This window comes from Elgaria multicarinata, chromosome 14 (genome assembly GCF_023053635.1).
Source record: "Elgaria multicarinata webbii isolate HBS135686 ecotype San Diego chromosome 14, rElgMul1.1.pri, whole genome shotgun sequence".
In the NCBI taxonomy this organism is placed as follows: domain Eukaryota; kingdom Metazoa; phylum Chordata; class Lepidosauria; order Squamata; family Anguidae; genus Elgaria; species Elgaria multicarinata.
The window spans coordinates 33,068,586-33,081,675 of record NC_086184.1 but is presented as its reverse complement, the minus strand read 5'-3'; the positions used below and the strand labels follow the sequence as shown (position 1 = coordinate 33,081,675).

The window sequence follows — 13,090 nt, the reverse complement described above, 5'->3', positions numbered from 1 at the left end:
GGGATAGGTATTTTAAGTGAGCTTCATGGCCATGTAGAGATTAGAACCCAGGTTTTCCTAGTTCAACACTCTAACCACCTCACCACTCTGACAAGACATACAAGGGAAAGGGAATGGAGGAGGGAGATCAGTTTGACAACCCAAGAGGAGGAGTTGTATTAAATAGGGCATAGGGCTGATTGTGGTATATTCCTTTTCTATGGTGGAAGAGGGAACCCTCAAATGAGTTCCTCTCATTTGCAGGGCTTAAGCTAGGGGTGGGGAACCTCTTTCAGGACCGATTCACAACAGTTGGAACTTATTGGGGGAAAAGGTCAGGGGAAAGGGCTGAGGAACCCCAGGAGGATTGGAGTTGGCTCCCTGGCTTGAGATTTCCAACCCCCAGCTTATGCATACCAGACATGCATGTACTTTCCTGTGTAGGTGTGTCCTCCCAGTTTCGGAATACAACATAGCACCAAAAATAAAGCAACAACTTACCCAATTCTCTCAGCTCATGCAGGAATTGTAACTCTTCAAGACAAAACATGGGAAGATAGAAAAATTTGTACAAACATGGTGAACCTTGGACTGGTTGACAAATTTTGAGAGAATTCCTTGGAAGCTCCCCTAACTCTGTGGAAACACTGAGGAGGGATCTCTTGGCCTTTCTCCTGAATTTTGGACTCCTTTTCTTGCCTGGGCTGTGCCTCAGGGATGTTAACCACCTGCTCCAGCTCCTTCACTAGGTTCTTGGTCATAAGCTGGCATATCCTAGTGCAGGGCTCTCCTCCATCGAAGGTGGATGGGATCCTTGCCCACCGACCCACCCCGCTTCCTCCTCTGGCGCTCTTGGGTGCTTGGACTGAGGTGACCAGGCACCCGCTATACATTCCACAGAGCTCGTTTCCAAGCGAGACAGGCGTTGTCACGGACTGCAAGGAAGGAGGGAATTCCCGCTGCTTCGCTCCAGCATTGGGCATTCGGGGCCTGCCTGGGGCTGCCTCCGATTTACTCTGCTTTTGTCGAGTCCAGCCACGAGCACCGAGAGGCTCACAAGCGAGTTCCAGAGGAGCCAAGCAGCGCAGCGTCAGGCGGGAAGCGCCGCCCGCCGACCCACGCACCCATCCCCGCACAAAGGAGGCGCGGCGGGCGCGGGCGCCTCTCCCTCTTCGGTCCGGGACCAACCCCCCCCCCGTCCCCAAATCCTCCTGTCAGGAGAAACCGGCGCGGAGGGCGGGAAAGCGGCAGGGCCGCGAGGCCAGAGAGTTGAGGCAGTCTCCCCGGCCAAGTGCAACTCCCATCATTCCCAGCCCGGTGCCGCTGGCCACGCTAGCTGGGGATGGTGGGAGCTGCAGTCCAGCACACCTAGAGGGCGCGCGGTTGGGGGCCCCTGATCTAAGCTGAGGGGGCTCAGCGCCCGGCCTCCCCTCGCCGCTCTGCGTGCTCGGGCATCCCCAGAGAGGCGCCGCTTGGCCGCCAGAGTTGCTGGAGCGGAGAAGTCCCGCTCGCCCAGGCCGCGGTCAGCCGGGGTCCCGGCGGCCTCCCTGAACAAGAGCGACGCCGGCCAAGCGGGCTCGGCTTCGGGGCACCCCGTGCTTGACAGCCGCCTCAGCCCCTCACGCCAGCGCGCAGGCGCCTCTGCTCCAACCGCGCTCTCCCGCTATTGGCCCCAGCTGACACGCTCCCCTTCAGGGCGCCACGTTCCGATTGGCCAGGCCGAGCTCAACCAATCATTGCCTGTCACCCGCTCTCGCAACTCCTCCTGGACATCATCATCTCCTTCTTCCCTCAGCTCCCCCTCGCTTTAGAAGACTGTTTGGGCCGCCTCGTATTCGTCCGTCCGCGCAGGCGCAAAGGCAGAGTTTGGGTAGCCCAGCGGAGGACTGGGACGTGATTGGCTAGAGGCGGGCTCGAGCGCGGGCTGTCCCCCGCTTGCCATTGGGCAGAGCTTCCCTCGTGCAGGCTGCCCGAACGACGGCAGGGAGACCCCGCCCCCTCTGGCCCTGCGTCCGCCGCGGGGCAAGACGGGAAGAGAAAGGCCGCGACGTGAGCGCGCGACTCTAGTCGCCATTTTGTTTTGGAACCAGCGAAGGAGGTAACCAGAGAAGCGCGAGCGGCTCCAGCCAGGCGCCTGCCCCGGCCCCGAGACCCCCGACCCCGACCCGCCCGAGGTGAGGACCGCGCTCTGGGCCGGAGGGAAGGCCGCACAGGCGGAAGCGCCCGGAAGCCGGAACAGGGCAAGCGGGCGGGCGGGAAACGACTCGCGGCGGCGGCGGCCTCCGTCCCTCTCTCTGCCGCCGAAGTGCCGAGCGGCGAGCCGGGCCTCCGTCCCTCCCGCACGTGCTGCCCTCAGGGCGCGGAGGCCGTCGCCCCTCCTCCTCTCCGAGCCGGCCCGGAAAGTAAATAAAAGCCGTAGGTGGGCCGCCCTCTTTCCTCCTCGGCCCTTGGTGCGGGCCGCGGCCTGCCCGGGGATCGTCCCGACTCGACCGAGAAGGGCCTTCCAGGCCCTGCCGCTCCCTTCGCCTCGCTTGCTTCCCGGAGCAAACCGGAAGTAACTTGGGCCAGTCGGCGGCGTTCTTCTCGTGGGAGTGAACGAGGCGAGTGTTGGGAAAAGGTAGTTGCACAGTTGGAGGCCGCCCTTTAGTAGGGCAAGAGCCGCAGCCGGCGGCACCGGGGCTCCTACGGCGGTCTCCGGGTAACTCGTTGGCGGCGGCGGGCGCTTTCTCGTGGGGTGGATCACAATCTGACACCACAAAAGAGACCCGTTATTTTCCTTTTCGTTATTTGCTTCTCGCCTTCTGATGCATGGCAGGCTTCTATGTACTTAGGGTGGTGTATATGTTTCCGATTCCCGTGAAAGAGAGATTCTGTTTTAGCAGTGGGGAAGATCGCTATAAGATAGTTGCTTCTGCTCAGGTCCTTCATTTGGGGGGTCTTATTTCCGGCCAGAGGCTGTTCCCTAATGACAGTTTGGCTGTGTTACTTTCTCTATTTAAGTCACATAGCTGAATATTTTGTAACCTGGAGAATGCCTTTCTTGCGTTTTCTCATATTCAGGGACTGAAACAGTTGCTCCCAACTTCTCCTTCTGGGCTGCATGGTTGCTTCTTTCTAGGCTTGGAGTACCATATCTGGCTCCCATCTTGGACCTGTAGTTGGTGGTAAGAACATAAGAATGGTGTTGCTGGATTGATTTGTCAAGTCCTACCAACTCTGAGACTAAGAAGATCAAAAATAGCAAATACATTCTTGTAAACTAGTAGTTAGGGAGTTGTTGCATCTGTGTATGGAGGATCCATTTTATTAGTTTTTTTTTTACCAATGCACTTCTGTGAATTTGTCTGAATGTATCTTGAAAATATCTGCAAGTGGCTCCGAGCTATTTAGCATTTTAGTCCTTTTTTACATTTTAAAATGTGACTAGAAGTGCACACAATGTTCTGAATTTAGGTGTGTCATATATATCGTGGCATTTCAGTCTTTTCTAATAGTTCTTTTCATTGTATAGGCCTGTTCCACTGCTCCTGTACTCTAGGTAGATATTTTTAAGGCACAATCCTATGCATGTTTAGACAGAAAACAGTTCTACAACTCCTGACATCCCTCTTGTCAGCCACTCTGGCTGGGACATATTTGTAATTTTTGGACTTCCTATCTAAACATACATAGAATTGTGCCTTATTGACATTCCTGCTGTGACCCCCATCTGGATCCCTTTCTTGGCCAATCAAGACCAATTTGGACCTTGTTAAGAAATTTGTTCACCAATGGCAATTATCCCAAGATGTGTGATGCGAAGGGATGCCCAGCAGTTCACATTCCCTACCTTGGTGCTTGCTTGTGCTGCAGTTTTGAGACAGTAAGGAATGGTTGGCTGTTTCTTATCTTTTTCAAACCTCTGTGCAAGTAAGATAAGGCAAGCCTGCTGCATATGCCAGAGAATGTGACGCAGGGGCTTGTGATGAACACTGATAGAAACATGCTAGTAAGCCAAGCTGTTTTGTGGACCCCTGCATATATGTGAGTGCATAATTTTTCTTAATGAATGCAACATTGTGTGCACATTCAATCCCTTTTGCTATTTTGTCATCCATCCAGTTGGAGTGAAAGTTTTGGAGCTGTTCACTATCCTTAAAATTTCAACAATTCTGAATATTTTTAAAAATATAAAATGTTTTGACCCAGCTTTTGCAAACTCAGATGACTTGCCCATTGGTGTCTTCTATCAATCTATCTTGTTGCTTATGTTGGAATAGATCATAGATAAGTTAAACAACATCACTTCCAGTATGGACCTTAATAAATCCCATTGTTTTTCTCCATTGTTAAAAATAACTTTGTATTTCTATTCTCTGCCTCTTCTTTTTAACCACTTACTGTTTAAAAAATGACATACCCTCATGATATGCTTTCTGATATGTTGGACATAATCAAAAATGGACTGAAAATCCAAGTATACAGTGTCTAATGGATCTCCCCTATCTACATGTTTGGTTCACTCAACTAATTTTAAAAATTTGAAGAAGCAAGACTTTTCCCTCAAAGTTGTTCTAAATGTTGAATAATTCTAGCTTTAATTATGATTTCTGCCAAATTGTTTGAGGTGGATGGTCTCTATGTGATACTTTAAAAATATGTTTTAATTCGCTACCTTGTAATCATTGTTAAAAAGGCAGAGCTCAGTCTTAAGTTAAATACTTTACTTGCATAATTGTTGAGCTGTCTTGAGAATTTCCCATCTTTAACGATAGGTTACCTGTCTGCCAAAGTTGCAATGCCACATTTATTGTTCGTAGCCAATGGTCGGTACAAAATAAATGTACAGAATGGCTATTCATATCCTTGACATTGTTTATGAGGCAACCCACCTCTTAATTAATGGATACAGAGCAGAACCTGCTGTGTGCTCATTTAGAAACTATCTTAATAGGTTGAGGTTTCCAATTAATCAATTTTATGTAGCCTGCTCACATTTTGTTTCCTGCTTGTGTACAATTCTCAACTAGCTATCTGTTTTTAGGGAAATATTTCATTCCTTGTTCCTTTTACTTGCCTTTTTGTACTAGTAGTGATGGCTATGTGCTACCTCCCATACCATTGGTGGTATTATTATTATATTTATTTGTATCTCGCCTTTTGCCCAATACTGGGCCTCAAGGCGTCCTTACAAAGTTTAAAACATACATTGAAAAGGAAAAAAAAGTTTAAAATACACAACAAAATTATAACTCAAGTTAACATAGATGGAGGGACAGATTATTCTCCAAAGGCCTGATGGAACAAACAAGTTTTAGCCTGCTTCTGATAGCCCATCAAGGAGGGAGCCAGTCTAGCTTCCCTGCAGCCACTGAGAAGGCCCTCTCCCATGTTCCCACCAAGTGCTCCCGTGAAGATGGTGTGACTGAAAGAAGGGTTTCTCCAGAAGATCTCAAAGCACGGGCAGGCTTATAAGGGAGATTATGGTCTTTCAAATAACCTGGACCCGAGCCATATAGGGCTTTATAGGTCATAACCAGCACTTTGAATTGTGCCCGGAAACAGACTGAAAGCCAGTGGAGCTTTTTTAACAGGGGAGTTGTCTGCTCCCTGTAACCAGCCCCGGTCAACACTCTGGCTGCAGCTCTTTGAACCAGCTGGAGTTTCCGAACACTCTTCAAAGGCAGCCCCACGTAGAGCACGTTACAGTAATCCATTCGAGATGTAACTAAGGCATGTGTCACCGTGGCTAGGTCTGACATCTCTAGGAACGGGCGCAGCTGGTTTTAACTGCGCAAATGCAATCCTGGCCACCCGCCGAAACCTGAGCGTCCAGGCTCAGGGCTGAATCCAGAAGTAGACCTAAGCTGCGGACCTGTGTCTTAAGGGGGAGTGTAAGGCTATATATACCAGTTGCTGGGGAACATGGGTGGGAGGGTGCTGTTTCAACGTGTCCTGCTTGTGGGCACCTTGTTGATAGCTGGTTGGCCACTGTGTGGACCTTGTTCTGATCCAGCAATGCTTTATTTCTTACAATGTTTTTTCTTAATTGCTTTTCCTTCCAACTAGATTATGAGATGTTTATTACATTTTAAAGTCCTGAACAATTCTGCCTTATGGATAATTAGATTTATTTATTTTTAAACTGAGCCGTGTGTGCATCCAAGTTCCTGTGTGTCATAAGATGACTTGAGTGGTAGCCCTGCTAGTTGTCTCTTGCTCACTGACTAATGCAAGGGCTGTTGTTAAACATTTTTGTTATAATCAAAATTTCTTTGTAGATGGCAAAGTCATTTATATATGCATTGGCCCTGCTCCTTAAATAGTAAAGTTTTATTTGCTAAGTTTGTGCTAACATATTTATTGATGGACTTTGGACTGCTCCCCCCCCCCCCCAGCTATTGTCTGCCATCCTGAAAATCCTTGTTTATCTGCCAGATCCAAAGTTGTCTACGTCCTTAAACTCCTTGAACTCTCTGCCACCTTTGATACAACTGATCACTTTTCTTGCTTGATTCCCTTTGTGGTAGGAGATTTTGTCCTCAGTTGATTCTCTTTGTTCCTGTATAATCAGTTTTCCAATGTTTTCATATGCCCAAATTCAAGCTTCTTATTTTTCCTCCCAAGGCATCTTCTTCATGTCCAATTTTTCTCCATTGACAACAGCAGCAGCATATGAAAACTTGATTTTCTCTTTGACTGTTCTCTTTTTCCTTTCTTCCCACTTTCAGTCCATCATCAAATCACATTTCTCCCTTCATGGCTTTACAAAAATACTGCCCTGCCTTTCTCCAGTTATTGCCATGATTACTGCAGTAGGGAAAATATGAAGCTGCCTCATATCAAGGCAGTCTGTTTTTTTCTCCTTTTAACCCAATATTGTCTACTCTGAATGGCAAACGCTTAACAGGGTCTCAGTCAAGCATCTTTAACATCACCTGTGATCTGTTTCCATTTTTAATAGGCATTGCCAGGGGTTGATCCTGTGACATATTGCATGCTCTACCACTGAGTTATGCTCCCACAGAAGATATTTCATTGTCTTGCTCTGATCTGCTCCCAGCACACAGCTGCCAAAAATATTTGCTGCTCTTGTTGCTCTTATCATATGATGCCCCTCCTTAAATTCCTACACTGTTTTTTGGTTCTTTCCTGGATCTTGCAATATCTCCTTGTCCTTACTCTCAGAACATTCCATGGCCTTCCCTCCATCCCATCTCTCCACTCTAATAACCTGATACAACTTATCTCTGACATTTGCTGATCCAGCTACACCACCCTCAGCCATTGGAAGGCCTGAAATAAGCACATATTTCCCCCATTTGTCCCATCCTCTATTTCTTTCCCCTTATTCTGTTGTGTCTGTTTTAGGTTGAATATTCATTGGTGTAGGGACATGTATCCTATTCTTTGTGAATCGTCATGTACACAGATAGGTGCTAAATAAATAATATGATATGACATTTACATGTAGAAAAATACCAACATCGTTATATGATCAAAACACATAGTGACCCGTTTTGCATGATGAAACAACCCATGGTTCGTTAACTGTAGGTTGTTTGGAAGCGTTGTGGCTTCTGACTGATTGCTCGCTTCCTGTGCATTGAGGGAGGAATATCCTGGAGTTACAACCCAAGAATGAACCATGGGTTATGAGTTTGGGTTGTTTCTCTCTCAACTGCCCAGAGTTCTGGGTTTGAATGTTACAGAGAACAATTCCCCCTGGTTGTTTAGTACATCAGAAGTGGTTGAGTGGTCAGTAGCTAGTACACTTGCCTACTCCTGAGCAACTCATGGTTAAGAAACTGAGGTGATTCATCAGTTATTGCTGTATAGCAGTGGCTGCTTTGTTTGCTAATGTAAAAACTTTGGGCAGTTTCTTGTCAGAAAAGCTATTTGGAAATATTTTAATTGAAATAAGATGTGACAATCACCACTTGCATTCGTTAGCCCTGCTGCAGGGTGAGCTTACCTGTGACAGAATGAATAAGCTTAAATAATAACAGTAATAATATATTTATTTATTACCCGCCTCTCCCTTTGGATCGAGCTGGGGAACAACATGGAATACAAAATATAAAATACATAAAATTGATATAAAAACTAATATATTAAAATAACAGCCAGAGGTCTTAAATTTGACTGGGTAGAGGAATGTGGCATGGGGAAATCAGCAAAGAATCCCTTTCTGGACCAATAAAGATGCTCATTGGAGCAGTGTGCAGGCCAGGTGGACCTGTGAACTTCTGTGTCAAATGTTACACCGACCCATTGAATTGTACAGATTACCTAGTAAATAGACTTTGAGTTCAAAGTGTGGATATTTGGTGTCTGCACTTTGTATAGTCTGTGCGAAACAGACTGCAAGTGTTTTCTACAGCTTAGCTGTCAGAAAATAATATGTTTAAAAGTTGCAGATCCATCATATCAGTAAAGTTTCAAAAATGTAACTTGGAACGTATGGTTCAATTAGAAGCTGATGAGATAAGAATAGCAGGCAAACTTGGCAGAGGTGTCAAGTTTGCCTTGTAAACAGGAAATAATTTTCTTGTCATTGCACAAGTTTAGAATCTAGAACAGTGGTTCCCAAACTTTTTCAGGTAACCGCCCCCTTGGTTCCACAAACTCATGCCCAGTACTCCTTACCCTACACTATAAAAATCATTATTCAGAATAGCGGTTTTCAGTGACCCACCAAGGAAGATATTAACAATAAAATTCAAAACAGTAACAATTAATTTAATATTTATTCAAAATCGAATTGCGTCTTTTCCCTCCCTCCCTTGGCAAGCTCAGGGTGGGTGACTCCCATTCAAAGGGGCTGTGCTCCTCTGGATCCTGCTGGTCTGGGCGCCCGGGCAGAAGAGCTGAGCTGAGGAGCTGAGAATGAAAAAGGGGCTGTGCTGTGCGCGGCCCCTTTAAATGGGAAGCACCCACTGCAGGCTTGCCAAGGGAGGGAGGGAAAAGAGAGCGAATGCCTCTGTTTTGCAGCCGGTGTGGCGGGGCACACCAAGCTGGTATGTCTCTTAGCATTTTGGTGCTTTTGAAACATTTCAATTCACCGTTAAAAGGACTCTTCTTAAACGGTATTAATACATGTGTGGATTCTTCCCCTATATGGCTTGGGACCAAACTACCTTCTCCCATAAAAATGTCCCTGGGTTTTAAGAACTTCTGGAGAGGCGCATCTCAGAAAAGACCACCTCGCACACACCCCTGCTGCCCCTTTGACTCTTAGCACCCCCCCGCTGCCCCCTTGCTTCTTAATGTCCCCCTATACAATCCCACCGCGAACCACTGATCTAGAAAGACAAGACAGTGCCATGTTAAGAAGACCCTAACTCTGATGTTAATCCTCCCTCAAGAGGCAAATACCAGTGAGTGGTGCTTTAAAATGCTATTTAATTGTAGGTTATAATATCTGGGATTTCACATTCATTTAATATCTTAAATTTGTAACTTTGTGCTGTTGAAACGGTAATGAATTAAGATTCTGTTTTCTCACTAACGTAGTCAATTGTTCATGATGCATAAGTGGGTATAACCTGATCATAGTAACCTTTTGCTCTGATTAGACATTTGGACAAAACAAAACTATTAGTTTTGTTTACCATGGGCTCATGTCTTGCCTTTCTCAGAATGGTAAGAGAAGTAGATTAGAAGCATTTGCTTCCACTTTCAACTAATCATGGTTTGTTTCATCTGAACTGGAACAAACTGTAATGTAATTACTTTTAACTAGTTTGGCAGAACAAACCAACTTCAGACTGTAGTTTCTGATCCTGTCTTGCTTTAATAAGCCAGTTAAAACTGCAGCTCATGGTTCAGACATAAAGCTTTTAAAATTATTTTTCTCCTTATGTTGCTGGAGTGCATTGGAACTCTTTTGTGGTGCCGCTCTTTTCAGTACAGAGTCATGCAGGAGTGGTCTGAACCGCTCTTGCCACATGTGAGTGTCTAGGTGACCGATCCAACCCACAGTGTCTGACAGACTACAGAGTAACCCACAGTGGGTTAAATAACCCATTCTTGCAGGCTGTGGGTTATCAGAGTGGGTTATTCTGGCCAAATAACCCATCTTTAGTTAAAAAATTCCTGCCAGGCAATATGATAACCCAAGATGGGTTATTTAACCCAGCATGTGTTATGTCTGAACCATATTAGACTGAGATAACATATAATGTATAATTATCCAATATATTATATTTGCAGATACTTCTCCATAACAATGTTCAGATGTTTTTCTCAATATTAATTTAATGGCACTTAGTTGGTGATTGCTGTTGGGAATGTACAATTGTTACCACTAAAACAGGATGAGCTAGTTCCAGTGGTTTCCTGTTCAAAGGCAATATTGTTTTAAGAAATTCCTAGAACTGATAAGTATGTTTTCCCTTAGACTTTGTTTTAACTAAAGTTATTCAAATTTAAACCTACTGCATGTAGGAAGTAAGTGAAATTGGCCCTAGAATTGGTAGTTTAAGACCGCCTTTCCAATATGATGCCCTCCGGATTTGTTGAACTGCAACTCTCATCATTCCCAGTCAGCATTGCCTGGGAAAAGGCTGGTTTAAGGTATCTATACTACAAATCTAGATTGCTTCTAAGCAAGGGCCCCCAAACTTCTTGGGTCACATTTAGAATGGCAAAAGGGTGTTGTGGGCACCTCGTACAAAAAGGCTAATCACAACATAGCCATTTTCCAGAAGGCAAAGTGGTGAGCCTAAAAGAAAAGAAACTTGCTCCAAAGCCAAAGGACAGCGCAGAGGTGGGGTCTGAGCTCAGGAACACACAACCGCTCTTCTGAACACAGTTTTCAGCTTCAGCACTTATTTCACAGGATGGAAACAGCTGAGGCTCAGATATGGGGTATCGTAGATCTATCAGTATTTCAAGCTGTTTGTTGTAAGAGTCTGTACATTCAAATTCTTAATTATTGTTGTTAAGCTGGTTAATTACTAGTCCCACCCAAAGTATGCCAAGTAGAACATGACCTTCTTGTGACCAGGGTTGTGGAGTCAACACATAAAACCTCCCACTCCTTTATTCATGGCACCTCCGACTCCGACTCCTTTAATTATATATCGATATAGGAAATAAATTTTCTATGTATTTCCTACATCGACTGCAAGCACGCAACTTTTTAGAACCCTAACCTGTTAAAGCCCAGGTCTAAAGACCCTAGCTAAGACATTCTGGTTTTTTAATTTTATTTATTAAAGAAGCCCCAAAATAAAAACAATGAGGTTATATTTTCTAAAATCCAAATAAAAATCTCCTTTACTGTGTTACATGATATGCTCTCATTAGACCTGTGTACAACTTGCACACGTTCTAATGAGACTCTCACACACACACACTTGTAAGGAATCTTTAGACATTGGTCATAGAGCGTCTGTGGCTAAGTAAGGTGATTCTTATCTAAATGAATTGCTTGACCTAGCCTTGTGATTGTTCTCAGCCCCATTCCTGTTTTTTCCCCCTCATCTCTGTTGGAGATGGAGAGGTGAAGACACCTTGACTGTTGGCTGCCTCAAAATGGAGTCTGTACTGCTCACTCACAGGAGAGCTACTTCGTAACAACTGTATTTTATTCAGTTAAAAGTGAAAGTTTCTTTTTGTGCTTCCTTTCCTTCTATTTTAATATTTATTTTGTTCTAATTGTCTTGTTTAATTGATTATATGTAAGCTGCTGTGGAAGACTTTTTGGCTGAGATGTGGCAAAAAGTACTTAAAATAAAAAATTGATTCATTAATAATAAATTGATAAATATTTTGCATCGTGTTCATACAAAACAGATATCGGACAGAACTCTTAAGGGCAATATCTAATTGGACAGCCTATGCTTTTGCACCCTACGAATTCCATTGCACAGGTGGCCCCCACTGCTTGCACAATGGTGATTTAGCACTTCTGGGGGGAGCTCTGCTGACCTGCCTCCTTACAGAAACAAGCTCGTTTCAGGGATTGCCCCCCAGAAGCCCTAAACCACCTTTGCGCAAGTGGTGGTGTCTGCTTACGCAACAGAATTTGTGGGACTGGCCACTCCTGGAGTAGAAGAAGCAGTCGGCCCTGTTCCTGGGCAGGCAGGATTGGATACAGCCCAAAGTTATTTTTATTTTTTTTATTTTATTGCATTTATTTCATGCCTTTTTTCCTCCAAGGAACCCATGGCAGCGTATATAATCCTCCTTCTCTCCTTTTTATCCTCACAACAACAATCCTGTGAGGTGGTTTGGACTGAGAGTCTATGACTGGCCCAAAGTCACCCAGTGGGTTTCCATGGCTGAATGGGGACTAGAACCTGGATCTCCTGACTCCCAGCACAACACTGTAGCCACTACACCACACTGGCTTATGAAAAGATTAAAATGACTGCTGTGGCCTGGAGGGTTTATAGTGGGTTCAGCACAGCAGCTACACTGCTGATTTGGAAATGTAATAAGAATGTTGTTAGAAATACTGGTTTTGCTTTGTGTATTTGTCTGTATGTGTTGTGTGGAGGACACATCACAGTGACATAGTTGATGCGAGTCTTGAAGGGGCCAGCATGACAAGCATCAGGTGACAAGCATCATTGCCTTGGTGGAAAGGCAGGATATAAATCAGATAAATAATAAAATACTATGCCAGTCTTTAAGATTTGTCTTATCGCTTCTGTTAACGAGCATTGATCCTTTGCCTGTGTGGTATTTAAGTAGTAAGCTTGTTGTAGTCAGAAAAGAGCACTGATTCAGAGCCAAACATTTCAGTACTTTTTCTTACATTTAAACAGCTGTTGACACATGATTCAGCCGTCCCCAACCTGGTACTCTGTGTTAGACTACAACTCCCAGCATTGCCCAGCCCTGTAGTCCACATCAGCTCTCTTCCATTAAGGTCGTTGGGGCACCTTCAGTTCTCTTGCTCCCCAGCTCAGTAGACTAGAGGTTTGGAAGGCTGTATATTTACTTTTGTATACATCAGAGCAGTGTATGAAGCTTTGAATTTGGCTTGTGTCACAATTTGCCCAAAAGGCTAGCCATCGTTTATATGTATAGCCACCAACACTCCAGTGCTCTGGAACTTTCTTCCTGGGGAAGCTAGGCTGGCTCCCTCCTTGATGGGCTTTCGGAAGCAGGCTAAAAC

At 45.2% G+C, this 13,090-nt stretch overlaps 1 protein-coding gene across 5 annotated transcripts in view; it reads left to right on the top strand.

The window, feature by feature from the left end:
- Positions 1–2,043: 2,043 nt before the first annotated feature.
- CNOT1 (CCR4-NOT transcription complex subunit 1) overlaps positions 2,044–13,090 on the top strand; it is a 112,752-nt gene continuing 101,705 nt past the window's right edge. For all 5 annotated transcript variants that reach the window (XM_063140877.1, XM_063140876.1, XM_063140874.1 and 2 more), the window contains exon 1: positions 2,044–2,153. The gene's annotated coding sequence lies outside the window, so the exon portion shown is untranslated. The remainder of the gene's footprint in view (positions 2,154–13,090) is intronic.